The sequence below is a fragment of the Mesocricetus auratus genome, unplaced genomic scaffold (assembly GCF_017639785.1).
Source record: "Mesocricetus auratus isolate SY011 unplaced genomic scaffold, BCM_Maur_2.0 Super-Scaffold_100007, whole genome shotgun sequence".
NCBI classification, from domain to species: domain Eukaryota; kingdom Metazoa; phylum Chordata; class Mammalia; order Rodentia; family Cricetidae; genus Mesocricetus; species Mesocricetus auratus.
The window spans coordinates 25,422,927-25,445,945 of NW_024429191.1; positions in this window are offsets into that span (position 1 = coordinate 25,422,927).

Here is a 23,019-nt window from a genome sequence, read left to right on the forward strand (position 1 = left end):
TTCAGAACCTTTGTCAGATAGCTCACAACCTCCCATAATTCCAGCTGCAGGGGATATGATGCCTTCTCTCCTGGCCTCTGCAGAGATCCACACATACATGCATGTACACATGCACAACACACACACACACACACACACACAAGCATGTGCACAAAGAGACAGACAGACACAGAGAAATAAATAGTTTAAAAGGTTTGAGAAGGCATAAATGAGGAATTTCCCTAGTAAGCACATGTATTCAAATACTTGATTCCCAACTGGTGGCACTGTTTCAGGATGTTATGAAATTCTTAGGACGTGAAGCCTTGCTGGATGGAGGAAGTACATCACTGTGGGAGGCCTTTGAGAGGTTATAGCCTCCCCACCCCCGCTTCCAATGTGTTCTCTCAGCTTCCTGCGTAATGAATTGTGTGTTCATCATAGCTCTACCTCTAGGTAGGTGCTGCCATACTTTCCCTGCCATCGAAAACTCCAAAACAAACTCTTTCTGCCGTAAGTTGCATTTGGTCCTATTTTATCACAGCCACAGAAAAGTAACACAAATGTTATCGTCTACAAGTTCACAACATAAATGTCATGTGTAATGAGCATTCTAGAAATCTGGGCAAAGAGAAAACTAACTAGACGGACTCTCTGTGGGCAATGCAACAGAATATTATTCTGCTGGGCACAGATACGAACCATTTGTGTATTCCTTAGGCAATGTGTACTGTTACCTCATCACACCCTAGGAAATATACAGGGTGGCTAGCAAGCTAAAAAAGTGTGCTTCTCAGGAGACAATTAAATGAAGGTAGGGTGGATGTGGACTCTATGAGCAGTGGGAGGCTGCCTTCCTAGTTCCAACAATTCCATTGGAACGTGAGAGGACTGTTTAGCATTCCTCCTTTACTGCCCAAACTGAAAGAACATTCTGGAATCAAGGACTAGTACGTGGGTCCTGGAAACCCTCCATTTCATACCAGGTCAAGTCCCAAGGAAAGTTCCTCCTTGTTATTCTTCTGGGAAAGACAGCCCAGTGTGGACTGAGGAGCCCGCTTCAGGCTTAGCTTCAGCACACTAGCCTTGCAGTCCTGAGCAAATGACTTAATCCCTCTGAGCCCTACTATCTTCAGTTACAGAAGAGAGAAGTCCTTGCTGTGTAGTGTTTCTGCGAATGTTAGATAAGATCCATTAACATATTGGCACGTATTTCCAACCTAGAAACATTCTTTTCTTCCTTTCCCCATTGTCCTTAAAAAGAACTGTAGTCTGCTATTCTTCTTCAATTATAACTTGACTAGATTCTCACACTCCTGCTGGGCAGTTCACCCTGTTCCCACTGGCTTTCCTCTTTATCCTGGACTCAAAGCTCTGGATTCCCTACTCATGCTAAGACCCCACCAAGAACATCTTAGACCTATTTGAGCTCCTGCAACAAACACTCATAAGAGGGCAATCCCTGCTTTCTCCTGCAATAATCGGGCACCTCATTGGAATAAGTGACTTGGCCATTGGGTTTATAGTTTTTCCATTTGGGAACTGGGTTATTGCTTCATAAAATTGTGCTACATGGTATCATTATCATTTCATTATGTTGCACAGGGGGGAGAAAATAAGATCTTGTCATTTTGAGCACTACACTCCAACTCCCCCCACCCTTCCTTGAGTGCTTTAGGAAGCTGACTTCTCACAGCTTGTCTTCTGCATCAAAACTTCCTGTGAGACTAGAGGGCCACTCTTTGGTATGTCCTAAACTGAGGTGTTACCTTGAATAGGACAGCTTAATCTCCCTTTTAAATGCTACTGTGAATTATACAGACTACAACCCTAGGTTTCATGAAAAGAATTGCTTCCTGTGAGTTGTACTAGAGCTAACGCCCCTTGGCATGTACCTTAGACATTCAGTGTAAGAGTTGACTTCTGAATGTGTGGAACGACTTTCTCCTGCTGTGATAAAACATCATGACCAAGACAACTTATAAAAGGAAGGGCATATTGGGAGCTTATGGTTCCAAAGGGTAAGGGTCCGTCAGCATCACACTGATGAAGTGGGGCAGCAAGCAGGCAAGGAGGTTGTAAGAGCAAGATGAAGGCTCACATCTTAAACCACAAGGAAGGAAGCCAAGAGAACAAACTCTCAAAGCCCACCTCCAGTGATACACTTCCCCAAGCAAGACCACACCTCCTAAACCTGCCCGAACACTGCAACGACTGAAAACTAAATATTCAAACCCCCAAGACCACTGGGGGGGAGGCATCTCATTCAAACCACTACAAAGACTATGAAAACCACTCTTCCCTAGTCGTTAGAAATGCTAGAGCTAGGGTGAGACAACAGTGAGTTAAGTGCTTGCCACCAAGGATGAGGCTCTAAGTTCAAACTCCAAAACTCATATAAGAATGAAGTGGACATGGCAGCATGCATTTGAAATTCTAGCAATGGAAAGGTGGAGACAGGTGGATGCCTGGGACTCACTGATCAGCCAATCTAGAATTAGCAAGCTCCAGGCCAATGATAGACCCTGTCTCAACAAACACAGCATATGGTTTCTAAGTCATGACACCCAAAGTTGACTCTGACCTTAGGCATTTAAAAACTTGGCCCCAATCGGCAGTGCAGTTTATGGAGTCTGTGAGACATTTGGGATGTAAGGCTTGCTGAAGAAAGTGAATCACTGGGAACATCTTTAGGTGTTTAGAGCCTCACCTCACCTCAGTGCTCTTTCTTTCTCCCTCTCTTCCTCTCTGCTTCATGCTAGTGCTTGAACATGTGAGCTGCCCACTTCCTGGTCCCACTGCTGAGCCTACCACTCTCTACCCATTCACAAATATCTAAATACACTCACAGGTGTAAACACAACTGCACACACATGTAGGAGGAAAACAATGCCGCCATTAACCATGTGACTTACTAGAGGCGCACACAGATGAGGGAATAAAAAAGTGGTTTACCACACCACTAAACACACCCAATGACTAAAGACATATAGGGACGTAGGCGGTGAATTACATCACTAGCCAGGCCCACTTTTGGGCATGGCTAGGGGCATTATGGGGGAAGGTATAAAAGACTGAACAACAGTAGTCTCGGTCTCTTCTTCTGGCTTTCGGCTTCCAGTTCTATGGCAAAAAACTACTTGGCTCATCTGGGTTACTTGTTTGGTCTCTTGTGAGTAATTTCTACAATAAATACTTATTCTTACTTTCAGTAAGTGTGCCGTTTATCGTTGCAGCATCACACACACACATAAATGCCACCCTACCCCCCACAAAACTTATATGCATTCTTTTATGTTAACGTATTTTATCTTTCTCAATGTAGTTGACCGCAGGAAAACGTCTGGGGTAGGAGAGAGTAACTGTTAGGGCAAATGAAACAGGATCCAATTACTGTGCACATTGGCTGGTGGTATGTAGAGCTTCCATGTTCTCTCCACTTTTGTATAAGTTAAAAATCTTTTAAAACTTATTACCCCAATAAGCACAATAAAGTCGGTTGCATTCACAGTTCACTATTGATTCATATGTAGGATCTGATAAGTTCCTTTAAGAAGCAAAACAAGTAGTACCAATCAATGCAAAGCCAGTAGTGCCATTGCAAAGCAGGTGGCACCAATGCAGAAGCAAAGGAAAAGACACATATTCCACTCCAGAGGAGTACCCTGACTTGGTGCAACTGTGCACTACCATCCGGGAATCAACAGGGAAGAGGTTGACCACAAGACTAAGTGGCACTGTGGGAGGAGAGGGACGTGGAGAAGGGTGTGAATAATGCCTGAGTATTATTATTATTCAAACTCAGGTGAAAGGAAGGGAAGGGGACTATGGACTCAACCTGAGTTCTTGAGCTGGGTGGTCTGGGTATACATGAAGGAACATTAGACACAATACTCCAGGGGTAGAAGACAGACATTCCCAAACAGGAATGACAGAAGATGGGGCACTGGGAATGAGCACAAAGTGTCCCCTGCGATGGCCTCGGTAGTCTTTGTAAAAGATGTACAAATATGATCTTCCCTTGGTCTTCATAAGTTCAGCCTTGTCATCTCATTGTGCTCTCAATAAAGCTCTATCCACCCCCAGCAAGGTCCGCAATGCCCTGTGTGTGTGGTAACCTGCCTCACTAGCCTCCTCTCTCCCTGTTCACTCCTCATTCTCCCTGCTCCCAAAAGTGCAAAGAACATATACTAACATTTCTATTGCCCATACTATAGTGGACAGTCCTACCTATATATATGGTAACAGTAATTGGGCTTGATACATTACAGATATATAAAAGATCATATTAAATTGTGGGAAGGGATCTGAGAGGAGGGACACTGTAGAGGAGGAAGGGAATTAAGAATAGACTTGATCAAAATAAAATATATCTATTTAAAATGAATCAATAAATCAAAATGCAAAAAATAAATAGTGGCTATTCCTAGATCCCTGACTTCTGGATAATTTGGGTATTTATTTTGGCCTGTGTCTCAGTTTCTAAATTCTTTACAATGTTTGTGATTTCAGTAACAATTTTCTAAGGGACTTTGAAAGTTGCCTGTGAGGAAAAAGATTAAGGAGCAATTTTATCAATGAGGGTCTTTACTAAGGGCCATCAATGGGGGACATAGAGCTCCAGAAATGGGATGACCCACTAGGGACAAAGGCCAGCCAAGTCTAAAACACAGACTTATAACATTTATGTGAAATGAGGCAGGGCTGAAGAAAAAAGGTAATAGTCCTCTATTATTCCAAAGAACATGTGAGAAGAGAAAGAAGTCATGGTTTGGGGTTGGGTAGAGCCAAAGTATCTTTGTGTTTTTATTTGCTTTGATTTCCTTTTAGCTTGGTGACATTCAACTGTGTTAAGTTCAGCACAGCACTCAGAAAAAAACACTCCCCCTCTCTGTGCATACTATGTGGGGCTTTAGAGTTATTTGGGAGGGGACAATTTCTCTTTCTTTTTGCAGCACTGGCAGTTGAACCCAGGACCCTTACACATTAGGTGAGTACCCTCCCACTGAGCTACATCCCCCCCGCGCTCTGATAATACTTTAAATAAACTTTGTTCATTTTCCACTGATAAAAATAATAACTCTTGGGAACTGGTCAGGCAGCTCAATGGTAAAGAATGCTTGCTGCTCTTGCAGAGGACCCAAGTTCTGTTTCAGCACCCACACTGCATCTCAAAACCATCTCTAATTCCAGTTCCAGGAAGATCTGGCACCTTCTTCTAGACCACTGCAGGCATTACATAAGCAGGGCACATGGGCATAGGCACACAGGGAAATGACTGATACAAGTTTTAAAAATCAAAGGATGAGTGTTACCAAAATAAAAGGAGCCATTATAGGTTTGAGGAGAGATATGGCACTGGTGAGATTTCCAGAAATCTACAAGGATGACACCAATTGGCAATCTAAGCAATAGTGGAGAGACTACCTTAAATGATCCTCCCTGATATTGAGTTTGACGACTACCTTATACGCCATCCTAGAACCTTCATCCAGTGACTGATGGAAGCAGAGGCAGACACCCACAGCTAAACACTGAAGTGAACTCCTGGAAGACAGTGACAGAGAGGGAGGAGTGATGAGCAAAGGGGTCAAGAGCTGGCTAGTGAAACCCACAGAAACAGCTGACCTGAACAAGGGGGAGCTCTTGAACCCCAGACTGATGGCTGAGAGGCCAACATGGTATGACCCAGACTCCCTGAATGTGGGTGTCAGTGAGGAGATCTAGGCAATCTATGGGGTCTTGAGTAATAGATCAGTATTTATCCCTGGCATACAAATGGACTTTTGGTGCCCATCCCACAACGAGGGATGCTCTCTCAGCCTGGACACTTGGGGGAGGGCCTGGATCCTGCCCTGGACAAAATGACAGACTCTGGAGATCCCCCATGGAGGGCCTCAACCTCCCTGGGGAGCGGAGTGGGGATTAGGTGGGGGGCTGGGAGTGCTGGTGGGGGTGCAGGGGAGGAGAGGAGGGAGAGGAAATGGGACTGACATGTGAAGCAAGCTTGTTTCTAATATAAATTTAAAAAGTAAATAATAATCTCTCTACAGATGATAAATTAAGGATAAAGATAGTTAGAAATGGTTCACCTACTATCAATAAATAATTTTTAAATGATTTATTTATTCTTATTTTATGTCTACTGGTGTTTTTCCTGCATTTACATCTGTGTGAGGGTGTCAGATCCCCTGGAACCAGAGTTACACAGTTGTGAGCTGCCATGTGGATGCTGAGAATTAAGCCAGGTCCTCCAGATGAGCAGCCAAATCACCGAGCCATCTTTCCAGCCCCTCACTCTTAATCTCCTTAGCTTCCCGACCTCTGTGAGGATGAAAGTCTAAAAACCTTCTCAAAGTGGCCCTTGCAGCCATCCAATCTGGTTCACAAGATACTAGGGAGTTAGGAGCTTGCTAAACTCATGTTTCAAAGAGCACTTCCCAGTCATCTTAAGGGTTAGGAAACTTGTTTTTCATAAAGACACTAAGGATACTGCTGCTGATATCTGAAAACTACGTGAAATGGGAAGAGAGACCTAACCCAGGATCCTACATCAGAAAAGGAAGCCAAGTCACTGGAGGGGAAGCATCATCCAGCAAGCCCCACAAATGGATGACTGAGCCAAGCATGAGAACACAGAGACTTAGATGCTCAGCCCGTACTCTCTTCACAGTCCATCCTTTTCCTGAAGCTGCTTCATGGCCAACACAAGCACTTCTTTATTAACCCTCTAGAACTTCCAGACTCCCTGAGGAAGTGGCCTGAGATTTGGTGGTTTAGTATTAGTAGTCATTGCTATAAAAAATTAATTAAAAAGGAAAGTCTGCCTTGATAACTATGAATATGGTCCTAAGTAGAGTAAATTCCCCAGCATTTCAAGAGCCAGAAATACTTCCTACTGTTGGTCTTTCTTCAGGTCTACATGTTATACACACCAGTGAGAACCATATGTTTGAAGTAACAAAAATAGTTGCAGACACTGGCTAGGGATAATGTTCAACAGTTCACTGGTCATTGTAACTTCACCCGTGCCAGGTGCCACCATTTTGCCATGGCTACCTGTCCAAAAGGAGTGAGAAGAGCTCCTCCCCAGGGGAACTGTGAATCCTCCTGAAAGGAATCCCCCTTGTCCAAGATCCCTGCAGCTGTTTTAGGGTGTACCTTTGGACCCTCTATGCCTTGAATTTAAGTCCTAGGAACTACCCTCCCCTAACCCCATCCCACCTTCTCTCTGTGCCATTATGAGGTTAGTGAAAGATGTAAAAGTGCACAATTAGCTCCCAAGGAGCAGCCTTGAGTGCAGGAGACGAGGGATTTGCAAGTCCTCAGGGGGCCATGAACCCCATATGTAGGGTAGAGGATGTGCTTTGGGTTTTTTGCAGTGTTTTTTCCTTCTAATTGGTCTTATTATGCTACAACCCGGAATTTGAGTCACCTAATAGATGTGGCCTAAAAACAATGTGATTGAACTATCATCTTTTTCAGGGTGAGCAAATTTATTTTAATAATTAAATTAGCAGAGCTCCTGGGAGACAGCACCAGCAGCTCAGAGAAACATGGTCCCAAGCTAATAAACAGGACCTTTAAGTAGGCTGTGTCCCATGCCTCCTTATCCCCTTCCACTGCATGACATCAACATACTCTAAAGTCCACTGCCTACTGAATGGGGACAGGCATGTAGATGAGATACTAAATAATGGAGATTGCAAGTGTCAACACCAGTCAGTTTGCTATAGTGTGCACAAGATGCTTCAAAACCCCTAAGCATAGATACATCTGACCTCAAAGGACCTGCAATTGGTGCTAGCTTACAAAAAGTCAGGATGATAGTCAAAGAATCCTCAGCCATACTTACTCTGATTGAGGGGTGGGTGGGTGGGTGGATATGTGTCTGTGTATCTGTCTGTGTATAACACAGATGCCCTGTCATACATGTGCAAGTCAGAAGATAATCATGGGTGTCAGTCCTCACATTCCATCTTGTTTGGCACAAAGTCTTTTTAGCTGTACACCACTGCATTGGCCAGAATTGCTGGCCCTCAGTCTTCAGAGGGTTCTCCTGTCTCCACCCCACATATCAGCAAAGACTGTCTGTGATCATAGACACATTTGCCTTTGAGTCCTGGGGATTCAAACATGGTACTGCAAACTCTGTACCCACAGAGCATCTCCTCAGGACTTCACTCTGACATTTTACAGTGAAAACGGGTCAGAGATCTAGGAAGTCCTAGGGATGGCCTTGTAATTTTGGATGAAGTGAGGCAAGAGTGAATTAATTCATGCTAAAACATAACAGAAATTAATATTATCAAAATCAGTGATGTGGAAACTTTCCAATACATTGACTAAAAATAAACTCATAAATCAAATAAGCATCAACCCATATTATATCTCAAACTCATTTGTCTTGAGACAGTCCTCTAAATCAGTATATTCCCACATTATAATATCTATGTCCACAAGAACTGGGAGCACAGCAGTCTGAATGAGAAAACAATTTCTGTATCCAAAAGACAAATACCATTAATAGGATTTAGCCATCATTAACTAAGCCATTGGCTTTTCTAACTTCAGTTTCCTTGTCTGTGCAAGTAAAAACAGTCTGAAATTTATCTAGAGGGATATAAGATAATTAAAGAAGAAAAAACATAAACCATGTTTACTTGATAAGTATTATCATTATATAACTAATCTTTGTATGACCTCAATAAAAATAAAATTGCTAACCAAATAATTCTTTGGCCACATAATCCGTGGCCTTCCCAACCTCCTTGGTGCTAGGAATAAAACAAGCACCACAGCAGTCCTGGTGGGAATGCCAGACTGCTTCTCTTGTTGGAAGCCTCCCCTGCTCCTGAGGAAGCATCATCGGTTAACCACCATACCGAGGAATCATAGGATGCCTCAGAATGCTTTCAAAAGCTGCTTATTAAGATGATGCTAGAGTGACTGGGAAGAAGATTAAAAGTGCATCCTTCCCCTTCAGAGGACCCAAGTCTGGAGGACCACAATTGCAGATAGCACCAGCTCCAGGTATCAAATGGCCTCTTTTGGCCTTTACAGGTACCTGCACTGCACCTGTACACACACAATATTCACTTTTTTGTTGTTTATTTGAGACAGGGTTTCTCTGACTGTCCTGGAACTCACTCTGTAGACCAAGCTGGCCTAAACTCAGAGATCTGATCCATCTGCCTCTGCCTCCTGAGTGCTGGGATTAAAGGAAGACCTGTGCTGGGTCTTGTGGTTGACTGATTCCCATTTTCCTGAAGAATCTCCAGACTGGTTTCCAAAGTGGGTGTAGAGTTGGCACTCCCACCAGCAGTGGAGGAGTGTTCCCCTCTCTCTACATCCTCTCCAGCATAAATTGTCATTGGTGTTTTTGATTTTAGCCATTCTGACAGGAGTAAGATGGTATCTCAGAGTTGTTTTGATTTGCATTTCCCTGATGGCTAAGAATGCTGAGCACTTTCTTCAGTGTCTCTCAGCCATTTTAGACTCCACTATTGAGAATTCTCTATTTAGTTCTGCAGTCCACTTTTTAATTGGATCCTTTGGTGTTTTGGAGACTTGCTTCCTGATTTCTTTGTAAATTTTGGAGATCAGCCCTCTGTCAGATATGGGGTTAGTGAATATCTTTTCCCATTCTGTAGACTGCCTTTTTGTCTTGTTGACTGTGTCCTTTACCTTACAGAAGCTTCTTAGTTTCAGGAGGTCCCATTTATTAATTGTAAAAAAAAAAAAACATGTGCTACCATGCCCAGCTAATTTTACATTGTAAGGCTTCTAAAATGGATGTTAGAATTAAAATCTATGTTTCATGGCTGGTATGATTTTAAATTTAATGTAATATATGTACTAAACATTCATATGTATATGAACTGTGATCTTTCAGGCATGCTAAAAGGCTATGATCTTAGTGTTAAAATATAATCCAATTTTAAATCTCTGTTGGTGAGAGTACAGGTCATTATTATTTTCATTTTCTCTTGCTATATTTTTGCAAATTTCTGCAATGGATCTGTGATGACTTGATAGAACAAAAATAACTTTGAGAAATTTGGACAAAAATAAAGTATCTCATCTTGGTTGTTCTTTTCATGGGTTGAGGTAAGAAAATTAAGCTCATTCACTCACATCAGAGACTAAGGGCCATCTTGAACCTGTCTATGGTGTGTGTGTGTGTGTGTGTGTGTGTGATGTATATATGTGATATATCATATATATATCATAGTGATATATACATCACACATGTTTATCACATATCATATATACATATACATATAGTAGATAGACACATAGAGATAGACATAGATATAGATATAGATATAGATACATACATAATCCCAAAAGGATAATAAAGGCCCCTGATTCCTGGTCAGGAAGACTAATTAAGGCAGGTAGCTGCATGTATAGCATTTGCAAAGTGCTCAGAGAACACTCACTGCCAGTCATCATCTTCCATATTCCCAAGCAGAGTGATGTCCACCAGCTCTGAAGGTTTTTTCAAAAGGGGAGGAAGCCTCTGCCTTCAGTGTTTCCCCAGAGGCCAAGACCGTCCTCCCCACAGAGAGCCAGGCTCTCTCCCCTGTGTACATTCTGATTCTGCCTGCCCTTGATATCTGTTTCATTCCCACCATCCCAAGTAGCCCAGAGCCCTGCAGGTCACCCGGGACAGGAAGGGCTTGGGAAAGAATGAGGTGCCTGCTGGCAAAGAGCACATTTCGATGACCTCTCCTACCTATCAAAGGGACAGTTGGTGTGTGTGACCTGTGACAGAGAGGCCAGTGTTGACTTTGCTTTGTTAGAGACTATCTCAGATCCCCTGAGTTTGTTTGATGAATTGTTTGGTCTAGATAACACAGCACTGTCTCCTCTCTCCAATGTTGCCACCAAGAGCAGATTAACTGTGTGTCGGAAAATGCAGCCCTGACTAAACAGTTCTGGATGGGGGGAAAACATTTTCATGTCTTTTGTTGATAGTTTTCCCACACTTAGTGAACAGCTGTTGCTAGCCTATACTCAGGGCCATCTCTCCTCCGGAACCACCTACAGTAGGATTAAAGACCCAGCATGTGGTTCACAGCTAAAAACTAAGAGATGAAAGGTAGGCTGCAGGAAACCCATGGAATGCAGAAGCTCCCAGACCCTGATAGTCATGAGCCTACTACAGAGAGGGAAGGATTAGAGCAACCTTTGGGTACAGCTCAGAGAGAGCACAAAGCAGTAGTCAGGGAAGGCTGAATTGCCTAGTGGTGAACTAACTTCAAGGGTTCTGCAGTCAGAAATCCTCTGTTTCCATCCCCCCACTGCTACCTGCTCAGACAAGTAATACAGATGAACTTCTGCACTCAGGAAGAGCCAAGGACCAATCTCAGAAGGGTTAGAGGCCTAAAGACAACATAGCTGGAAGACATGCTGGGTAAAGATTGCGGCTATGATACACATCCTCAGTTGGAGACTTTTATTTCATTCCAGTTTTTAAACGGCATTCAGAGATGTCCCGCCCTAGAGTGGGAAGCACATGAGCATGAGAGCCACTCCCCAAAGAACTACTCAAGTACTTCTGGAAAAAAATGTTAGAAGGGCCCGCGGAGAACCAATGCCAATTCTGCACATGAGAGGCTATGCTCAGCTATCAAGGCTGGTGACTCTGGTGTCTGATGGCGAAGAGCCAGGCAGCATTCTGGGCATTGCTCCTGAGTCTTATAACTGTAGTATTATCACCATCATCTTGTGCAGAAAAGGAAGCCAAGGCTACAAACTTGCCAAAGACTACCCATAGAACAGACAAAAAAGCCAGAATTGACCTGTATGTTTAAGTATATCCTTGACTGGTGTTCTTGGACAATTTGACACTTTTCCTGTGGAAATCTGTTAAGACTGCCTTCTCTCATACCATAACAACCTTTCACCCATGTCATGCCACCCCTTACGCTGGGCCTCTATTGACAGGAACTACAAATCATATCTAAGGGTGTTCCTAGCCAAACTCCCATTTCACCACCATTCACTGAGGTTCCACAGAGGTTGTTGGTCACTTGTTGTCACTGTGACAACTATCTCTGAGAAGAAGGGTATAAAGGAGAATGAATTCCTTCAAGTTCCTGGGGCTTCCTGAGGCCTGTAGTCAGCTGGTTCTATTGTTCTAGACCTGGCAAAAGCAGAAACATCATGGCAGAAGCACATGGCAAGAAAAAGCTACTCACCTCATGACATCCAGGAAGCAGAGAGAGAGAGGCAGAGAGAGAGAAACAGAGAGACAGAGAGAAAGAGAGAGACAGAGAGAAAGAGAGACACACAGAGAGACAGAGACAGAGAGAGACACAAAGAGAGACAGAGAGAGAGGCAGAGAGAGACAGACAGAGAGAGGGAGAGGGAGAGAGACAGACAAAGAGAGAGGGACAGAGAGAGAGAAAGAGAGACAGAGAAAGAAAGAGACAGAGACAGAGCAGAGACCAGGGCCAGGGAACAAGATATACCATTCCAAATCATACCTTCCAGGAACCTATTTCCTATGACTACCCTCTATGATAATCTATAGAGCTACAAACTCACTTAAAGATTGATACAGCTAGAGATCATGGCCTGTCACTACTTGTTACAGCCAGTTCTTAGTTCAGCCAGATCAGAAAGAAAAAGAAAAAAAGCACCTATCTGAATTCCTTGCTATCATCTCATTTTATGGTTTCGAATACCATATGTTTCTCTGCAAGGGAAGCAAGCTCTTGTACCAGGGTTAAGAACCAAAGCTGGTAATCCATTTCCACCCTTTTCAGTAGATGTGACAACAGAGGAACCCTCACTATCCATCAAACAGGGCGACATTTGCAACTATGGCAATGAGAATGTCCCCTTTCTAGAATCACACATCTTCACCTTCTTCCTAATGTTCAGCCCACTCTTACACCCTCACTCTGCCAGCTGCCCACTATGAGAACATGTGTGACCTAAGGCTGCTTGTCAGTTTCTGCTCTCATCTATAGAATGTAGTCACTGATTCTGGAAACCAAGAGTCATCCTGGTAAATTATTTATTCAGCAGCAAAAAGTTCTTATTAGGCCACTGCTGGGCAACAAAACAGGTCCTTCAATATGGTGGACAAGCAGAGGTGACCCTTGATCATATCCTGAAGCCAGGAGGAGGTACAAATAATAAACAGGAGGGACTGGGACAACGGCTGCTCAGTTAAGAGCACATACTGCTCTTGCAGAGAGGATCCAAGTTTGGTTCCTAGAACCTACATCAGGTAGCACATAACTGTCTGTAACTGCAGCTCTAGGGCTCTTCTGACCTCCATGGGCACCTGCATCCTTATGTACATACTCGCACAGAGATATGCATACATACATACCCATAATTTAAAAATAAAATAAATCTTACAAATAGGTGCTAAACAGACAGACACACTGATAAATAAGATGCAATGAAAGCTAGTCAACAGGATGCTATAGAAAGAGGAACTTAGCCAGCACCATGTTCTCAGGACAAGGTTACTCTGAGGGCTCCTAGAGATGTCAATAAGATCAGGACAGAGATTCTTTATCATTCTGTCCCTGACCCCATTCCAGATATTCAGCCTCTGCCAAATCTTGTTTGATATTTTTAAATCATGAAAGTAAGACATGCACATTGTAAAACCGTTAGAAACTCAAAATAAAAAGAAGAAATATTAAGTTACCCACAGACTCACTCAGATCTGCATTATGGATAAATGATATATTTTAGGTAGACACATAGGTAGGTAGGTGAGTGGGTGGAATTATATATATATATATATATATATATATATATTGATGATAAGAGGATAGATGACAGTAGATACATACAGTTATAAAAATGGGAACTATTGCTGCAAAGAAAAAAATATAAGGTCATTGTTTTAAAATATAAAATAATTATTATCAAAATAGTTATTCCTCTGCCCATACCATAATAACAATTGTTGTGTGAGCTTCCAGAAAAGAACTACATGCACACACAGAGGGAGAGGAGGAGGAAAGAGAGACAGAGACAGAGACACAGAGAGAGAGAGACAGAAAGAGAGAGAAAATAGTACCATTCTATATGCCCTATTCTGCTCATTACCTCATCCCTTAACAATATATCCTAGGGAAGCATGTGCAATCTTTATTCTTTTTTAATGACTATTAATGCCTATTTTTACATAGCCAAAAATACCTTATATAATAATCTTGCATCCTGCTTTTTCACTTAATATCATATCATTAAAAATTCTTACCCCATTAAAAATTATTTGTGAAAAACTATTTTAATGACTGCAAAACATTCTGCTACAGGAGTAAACCACAATTTACATAGACACTACCTAATTATGAGCATTTGGAATGGTTCAGAAAATCCTATTAATGGCTTCAATGAACATTATGCATAGCCTTTACTGTGTTTCTCTAGTTATAGAATCTTGAGTTCGTTTCTATAAAAATTTATTGAAACCTCTTACAAACCCAGCATTGTTTTCCAGTCTACTGTGACACAGAGAGCAGATACGATGTGAATATTAATATTTTAAATAAGCAGAACATAAGCTGTGCTATATGCAAATGCTCTCCAGAAGCGCTCATCTCCAGGTGGCTCTAGGTAGCAAGAAAAATGCTTGTTGCCCTTATTTTCCTGCCTGACTTATTTCTTTACAAATGGTGTTTCTCCACCAACAGTGTGATGGAGATTCTGGCTCAGAAAGGGGCAAAAGCAAGCCATGTATCCACCTTAGGCTGTAGAGGAAACTCTCCTTCTACTTAAGGGGGAAACAATGTCCTATGAGAGTTTCGTGCTAAAGTGGGAAGCTGAGGCTCAAGCCAATAATAAATCATCCTGTAGCATGGCTTTTATGAACATACATTCCGGGGAACCTTAGGAACCCTGGATTTGAGGGATGAATAGGTGAGACCAGACTGATTGAGAATGGCTACTTAATCTTTGCACACTCTGTACTATGACAGTGCTGTTTTCGTTTACATGAGTTGAAGCTCCGTTTCCACAGATAGAGGTTCTGGAACCAGAGGCCACCATTTCCTACACATATTATTTAACCCTTCTGGCTCTAATGTCTTTATACTTAAAATGAGGATAAGCCTAGAATGGACTTTGCAAGATTAATGAGAGAATTTCACAGACCAGTTTCCTATACCTGGGACCAGACTTGTGCCTGGGATATCACAAATATTTATCATTACAGTTTGTAAAGTAAGCAATGAAACACAGCACTGAAGATTTTTTAAACTGTAACTCCAAAAGAATGATAGAAGAGACTCAAAAAGACTGGAATGCTTTACAGGAGCAACTGGAAATCGGGAGCATTCCCCAACACTGTTGGGTTGGACAAATTAAATATGTTAAATTTCTATGACCAAGGAATGAAGAAATCCATAGGACTTCCCTTTGTCAACTACAGGCACTTATAACGGAGAAGATAAATATTAACTTGCTTCTATTGCTATTTTTTACTATTTCTTTTTTTTTTTTTGAGACAGGGTCTGTCTATGTAGCATTGGCTCTCCCAGAAGTCACTAGATAGACCAGTCTGGCATTGAACCCACTGAAATCCACCTGCCTCTGCCTCCCAATTTCTGGGATTGAAGGCATGTGTGACTACACCTGGCCCTTATTTTATTTTCAGTTAACTGTACATGTGTATGTCTGTGTGGCAGTATGTGTACATGAGTGTAGGTACATACTGAGCCCAGAAGAGGGCTTCAAATCCCTGGAGTTGATAGTTGTGATTGTGAGCCATTAGCATAGATGCTGAGAACCAAAGTCTGTGGTTGTCATTGATATAGATGCTGAGAATCAAACTTTGGCCCTCGGTATGTGCTCTTAACCACTGAGCCATCTCTCCAGCCCCCTTCCACTCTTGCTCCTCACTCTACTAAGATGGAGTGGGCATGCCAATATGTCTGGAAAGCACTACAGGCAGATGGAATCACATTAGCAACCATGAGGCCCAGGACTATACTGTGTGCTCACATAGTAACAAATGACTCACTAGAGACTATGCTAGAGCACAACTCATGACAGAAGCCACACCTAACAGAAAAGACAGCTCTCCAAGAGCTTGATTTATAAGACCTCTAGGGCCACTCAGTAGTGCACCTACCCAACAACTATAAGAAAAGTTACATCTCTGTATTCCTTCTAAATACATCAGATGAAGTCACAGAGGTCCTGATACATTAATGGCGGATGACATCAATCACTGCCCTCATCTTCAGGTACAGAAAAATCTCCCAACAAAGAAAATTTCAAGATCAGATGCATTTGCACCCCATTTCTACTAAACTTTAGGAAAAGGCCCTCAAATTATCCCACAAAAAATCAAAAGGGAAGGCACACTCTCAAACTTATTTTTACAAACCCCGTATTACTCTGATATCAAAGCCAGATAATGAGCCAATAAGAAAAAAATTAGAAACTACAGGCCAACTTCCCTGATGAAAACAAATGTAAATTTTTTCAGTCAAATACTTTCAAGTTGAATTCAAGAATGCATGAAGAAGACCAATACTCCATGACCAAGTTGATTTCATACCAAGGATGCAAGTTTGGTTCAACATATGCAAATATTAGCAAATGTAATCAGACATAAATAAGAATGGAAATTACATGATCATCTCCATAGTCTCCAAAAATATCCTTAATAAAGTCTGACTTCATGTCTGAAGAAGTTAGGAACTGGAAGAACACAAGACAATAAAACCCAAACATGACAAATCTATAGCCAATCTCATACTAAATGGGAGAAAACTGAAAGCATTTCATCCAGTATCAGGAATGCCACAAGGGTACCCACCTTCACCATTCTTACAATGCCCAAATTCTTGCCTAGATCTGGGATAAAGAGAAAGAAACAAAAGGAATACAAATAGTAAAAGAAGTCAAAACATCCCTGTTCGCAGATAACATAACCTTATACTTAAGATACCTTAAAGTTCCACCAGAAAACTCTTAGACCCAATCAATACACACACTTTCTGAGAAAGAAGTCATGTGAGATTCAAAAAGAAAGAATAAGAACTAGCAACACGCCTAACTAAGAAGATGAAAGATCCTAACAGTGAAAATTTTAAGACAGTTTTAAAAAGAAATTGAAGACACAGGAACACAGAAACCTCTCATGCTAATGTATTGGCAGTTAGTGTTGTAAAAATTGCCTGTATTGCCAAAGCAACCTAAATTTTTCAATGTAATCCCCATTCAAATTCCAATGACATTTTCACAGAACTAGTAAAAAATTCTAAAATTCAAATAGAAGCACAGTACTTGGTTTCAACCTTATATGCAGAACCATGGTAATAAAAATTGTATGGTACTAGCACAAATCAGGCATTCAGAATAATAGGCTAGGCTAGGTTAAGATAGGATAGGATAGAATAGAAAAAGATAGAATAGAATAGAATAGAATAGAATAGAATAGAATAGAAGCAGAGGTCCCAGAATAAGCACTCACAGCTAGAGCCACTTAATTTACAATAAAGATGTCAAATATTCACTGGAAAAAGACAGGTTTTTCATCAAATGGTGCAATAAAATTTGATATCCTCCTACAGAAGAATGATAGTAGATACATCTCAGACACTCTATCAAAAAAATCAATTCCAAATAAATCATATACTTTAATTTAGGATGTGAAACAGCTAGGGAAAAACACTTTATGGTCCAGACATAGGTGAGGGCTTTCTGAAAGGTACTCCAAAGATAAAGGAAATATCCCTGAAATTGACAAATGTGAGGACCCAAAATTAAAAATATCATATGTAGTAAAGGGAATGATCCACAGAGTGAATAAGCAGCCTGCTGACTGGAGGAAAATATCTTTGCCAAATATACATCTAGAATACAAAAGGAACTAGAAAATTAACAAAAAGAAATAAACCAAATCATTTGCTCAATAAATGAACAGCTGAACTGAATAGATAACAGTTCTGTAAAGCAAGAGCATGTCCAACAAACAACATCTTCAATCACTGGGACAATTCACATTAAAGTTGTTTTGAGATTGTATGCTATGTTACCATAGCTAAGACAGAATACCTAACTTAAGAAAATTAGGGTTTGTTTCAGCTCATAATCTGTGGCTATGGCTCCCATTGGTGAGGCAGTTATGGCAGCAGGAACCTGAGGCAGCTGCTTGCATTGCACCCGAAATGAGGAAAAAGAGAGCTGGATTCAGCTTGCTTTCTTTTTTCCTTTTTTCCCCTTCAGTCCAGAACCCCAGCTCATATAAGACTGCTGCCCATACTTAAGGGGGTGGGGGATTCCTATCTCTATGAATCCAATCTAGAAATTTCATCACAGACATGCCCAGAGATTTCTCTTCTAGGTGATTCTAGATCCTGTCAAGTTGACAATGGAACTAACCCTCAAGGATTCAATCTCACCCTAATCAGAAAGGCTGTTATTAAGAACACAAATGGCACCGGGCATTGGTGGTGCACGCCTTTAATCCCAGGACTCAGGAGGCAAAGGCAGGTGGATCTCTGTGAGTTCAAGGTCAGCCTGGTCTACAGAGCGAGTTCCAGGACAGCCTCCAAGACAATACAGAGAAACCCTGTGTCAAAAAAAAAAAAACAAAAAAAAAGAACACAAATGGCAGCAAATGCTAATAAGGATGTGGAGAAAAGAGTAACTCTTATGTGCCATTACAAATGTAGACTGATACAGCCACAAATGAAGTCAGTGCAGAGGCTCCTCAGAAAGCTAACAACAGAGAAAACAGATGAGACAGTAATACCACTCCAGAAAGACCCAAAGTGAATAAACTTACACAGCCATGTTTATTCACAACACCTAAGAAACTTAACCATCCTAAATGCCTACCAATAGACAGAGGGATAAAGAAACTGGGACATAGTCACAATGGAATTCACCTGTAAAGTGAAATGAACAAGAATCATAAAGACAAATATGAAGAAAAAGGGAATCAGTGGCAGTAAGAGAGGGTTATGGCTCACATATGATAGGAAAGCCAGAAAAGGAAATATTTGAGTAAAGGAAGAAGGCCAGAAGTAAGCAAGGGAGAGATCGTGGGGAAGGGAAAATTCACTTTTTAATTGAAATAATTTGAGGCATCAAATCTTGGGTTTATTGGTACTTATAAAACTAAATGAATATGAAATAGAAAAAATGGTCAAGCTAGCATACAAAGTGATGGGTTTCATTATGACATATGTGTATGTTGTTATGATTTGTTCATCTGTCAAGTGAGGTAAAAATAAGGTTGTTAGTAAGAATCCACATAAGAGTCAGGCATGGTGGTACACATCTTTAATCACAGCACTCAGGATGCAGAGGCAGGAAGATCTCTGTGAGTGTGAAGCCACCTTGGTCTATATACTGGATTCCAGGATAGGCAGAGTCCAATAGTGAGACCCAGTCTCTAATAGCAACAATAATAAGTAATAATCCAGATGAGAAGTGTGAAAGACAGAAAAGTCAGGAAAAAATAGAAATCATCAAGAAACAGTGCAAAGACAAAGGCTGTGGGAATTCCTAATATAAGTGAAGAAACAGAAGTTACAGTTGTTCCAAACACCATGTCTGGTACACAAGGGACCAGAGCATAGCACCACTAAGTGTTGCTGCCACCCCCTTGCAGGTGGGAGGGCTGGGAACAGAATGTTCTAATGATAATGAAGAAGTGGAAGAATCTGGGGCTCCTCGGGGATCCAGAAACAACTAAAGCAGGGAGAAGTGTTGGAGCCACAGCTGGATGGTATATCATGGTCTTTACCCATCAGACTGTTGTGCCGAGCTCCCTTTTGCTTTCTGGAGTAGCTTCTTTCTCCAGCTTCCTCCATGTCACTTCTGTCTGTCTGCCAGCAAGTTTCTCTATACCACCAAAGGCCCATCGTAGAACCATGGAGCATCTTAAGTGTATTCCTCTACCTGTGCCCTCCAGACTGAGAATTCTCATTACTTGATTTCCACAGTGTCCACACTGCTGGGTACACAGCACAGCATCCAACAGGAGCAGTATGTGCAGGATCTTTATTGTCTGAGATCTGATGATGGTCACAGAAGTGGCATCAGCCCTCACAGACAGATGTGCTAACATCCTTAACCTGTTGGAAGCGGTAAGATATTAAGAGCCTGACAATTTTCATCAAGACACTCATATGCTGTCTGCTGCATTCTTAACTGCAACATCATCTGCCCTTTTCTCCTATTTCTGCTCCTATCATTTTGTTTAGCTCTATCTCTTGAGCTAATGTGACGAAAAAATTAAAGTCTGAACCTCTCCAAAACCAAGAAAAACTGTAACAAAGAAATGGAAGATCAAACTCCAACCCAAAAGCCGATGACATGCAATGTGTGTTTCTGTTTTAATTATTTTTTGCATCTAAACCTGTTAGCGATCTGAATGGATTGTAAAGTGTGTGGCAGAGTTTCTGAGATTTAATTTGGGCTTTACAAGCAGTGAAAGCAAATGAGGCATTCATCTCCAAGTAATTTCTCAAGCAGAATTATCGTTCTTGGTGTGTTGACAAGAAAAGAAAGGCCCCACACGGAATAAGGAAACACAAAATCCAAAGTCATATGAAAAATCTGAAGACGACACAAAAATGGAATAAAGTTCTTGATTCCCAACACCTGGCCCATAGCTATTCACCTTATGGGGCAGAAAAGTCACCTGGCACTTATTCATTCATTCATTCATTCATTCATTCGTCTGTGTGTCCGTGTGTGCAAGTGCACACATGTGTACCTATATAAAAGTCATATATAAAAACAACATGAGATAGCAACCTAGAAAATGGCCTCCACTTCCTTTTTTATTAGAAACAAGTTTGTTTCACATGTCAATCCCAGCTCCCTCCTCCCCTTGCCCCCCACCCAATCCTCACTCCCCCCCCCCCGCAGGGAGGGTGAGGCTCTCCATTGGGGATCTCCAAAATCTGTCATATCATCCAGGGCAGGGCCTAGGCCCTTACCCATGTGTCCAGGTTGAGACAGCATCCCTCCATGTGGAATGGGATTCCAAAGTCCATTTGTATGCCAGGGATAAATATTGATCTACTACCCCAAGCCCCATAGATTGCCGAGGCCTCTTCGCTGACACCCAGATTTAGGGGGTGTCAGCCCCATGCTAGCCTCTCAGCCATCAGTCTGGGGTTCATGAGCTCTCCCTTGTTCATATCATCAGTTTCTGTGGGATACACCAGCCCAGTGATGAGAGATACCATAATAGGGGAAGTCATTATAGGTTTGAGGAAAGATCTGCCACTAGTGAGATCTCCAGAGATCTACAAGGATGACACCAACTGGCAATCTAAGCAATAATGGAGAGGCTACCTTAAATGCCCTTCCTGGATAATGAGATTGATGACTACCTCATATGCCATCCTAGATCTTTATCCAGAGGCCAATGGAAGCAGAGGCAGACACCCACAGCTAGACACTGAACTGAACTTCTGGAGCACAGTTGCAGAGAGGAAAGAGTGATGATCAAAGGGGCCTCCATTTCCTTTTGACACAAAGTCTCTCATTGGCTCAGAGGTGACAAATTAGGCTAGGCTGACTATCCAGCAAGCCCCAGGTCTCTCTTATCTTCCTAGTACTGATACTACAATTGATACTACCATGCCTGGCATTTTTACAGAGGTTCTGGGGATCGAACTTGGGTCTTCATGCTCAACGCCAAGTGCTTTTATCCACTGAACCAACTCCACAATGCAAGCACACTCATTACAAAAGCAGATTCATGAACTGGAGCCCATACATGCTGACTCAGATTCTCTTGGGTTTTCTAAAGGGAGTCTCAGCTAATTCCTAATGCCACTGGTCCAGTAGTTCTTAGGCTACACTATATAGACTAGCCTCTTCAAGTGGTTCTGCTGTGTTTGACCTAACTATACTGGCATTGTGTGAAAGTCTACAGGAAAGCAGAAAGCAGTCACCACAGGAAGCCCTTTGACCCTCAACTACATTCCACACACCCAGCAGGCCCGCCTGGCAGGCAAGAAGCAGCCAAGCCTAAGTCCATCCTAACACCCTCAATTTCCCTATCATTGTCCCTTCTGTACCATATCTAGAAGACTATGATGGAACAGCTGCCTACTCCCACTCCTTCCTGTAAGTTCATTGTTTTTTTTTTTTGTTCTCTGTATGTACAATTAATTAGCTAATAATTTTTGCTTCTGATCCATTCCTCATTAAAAAGCTGAATCCCCGAGTTGGAGCTGTTGGAACAAAGGTAGGAGAATTTATGTCTTAATTTTGGTTCATTATGGCAGGAAGCCTCTTGCTCCCATCACTGTCTCTCCTTGGCCCCCTCCCCTCCATCTCTGACGGCTCTGTGACCCTAAATGCCTCTCGCTTGCAGCCACCATGGAGACACTGTCTCTGCCCTTTATCTTCTCCTGCCTCATTAAGAGAAATGAACCTGAGTCTGAGAAAGACGACACAAGGGAAATAAAAATGGAATCCCTTGGTGCCACCTATAATGAATTGTTATGAAAACCATGAAAATATCTGTCTACGGATATTGTCCTCTGATTTGAAGTCAGTGTTGTAAGCGGTAATTTTTGTCATTAAAGCTGTTAATCTGCTCAGCACTCCTCATAAGTTTTTATGAAGAAAAACGGCCCGACTGCCTCGCTGCTCATTGCAGGGTACTTTGGAGGCCAACACACATGCAGAGCACTGTGCAATAATTAGCTTTAATTATGGTTGATTCTCCTGTCTATTGAAAGTGGAAGGGTTTCAAGCTGTTAGGGCTGAGGCTCTGTCTTGGAGTTGTCAGAAGAAGGGAGACCTATAGCTTCAAGTCTGAGCCCCTGACCCATGGTCAAACACCAATACCATGAGACCACCAGCACCATGCATGCCCCAACACATGCCACCATTAGCACCAGCAGAAGCAGCCCCATCAAGGGAGCTGGACTCGAACCATCACACTCACTCAAGCACAGAGATGTACACTCATACAGATGCACAAACCACACAAGAGGTAACACGTCCTACACCATCCCCATTCACCAGCCAGTTGTCATCATCAAATTCAACCACCATAAACCTATA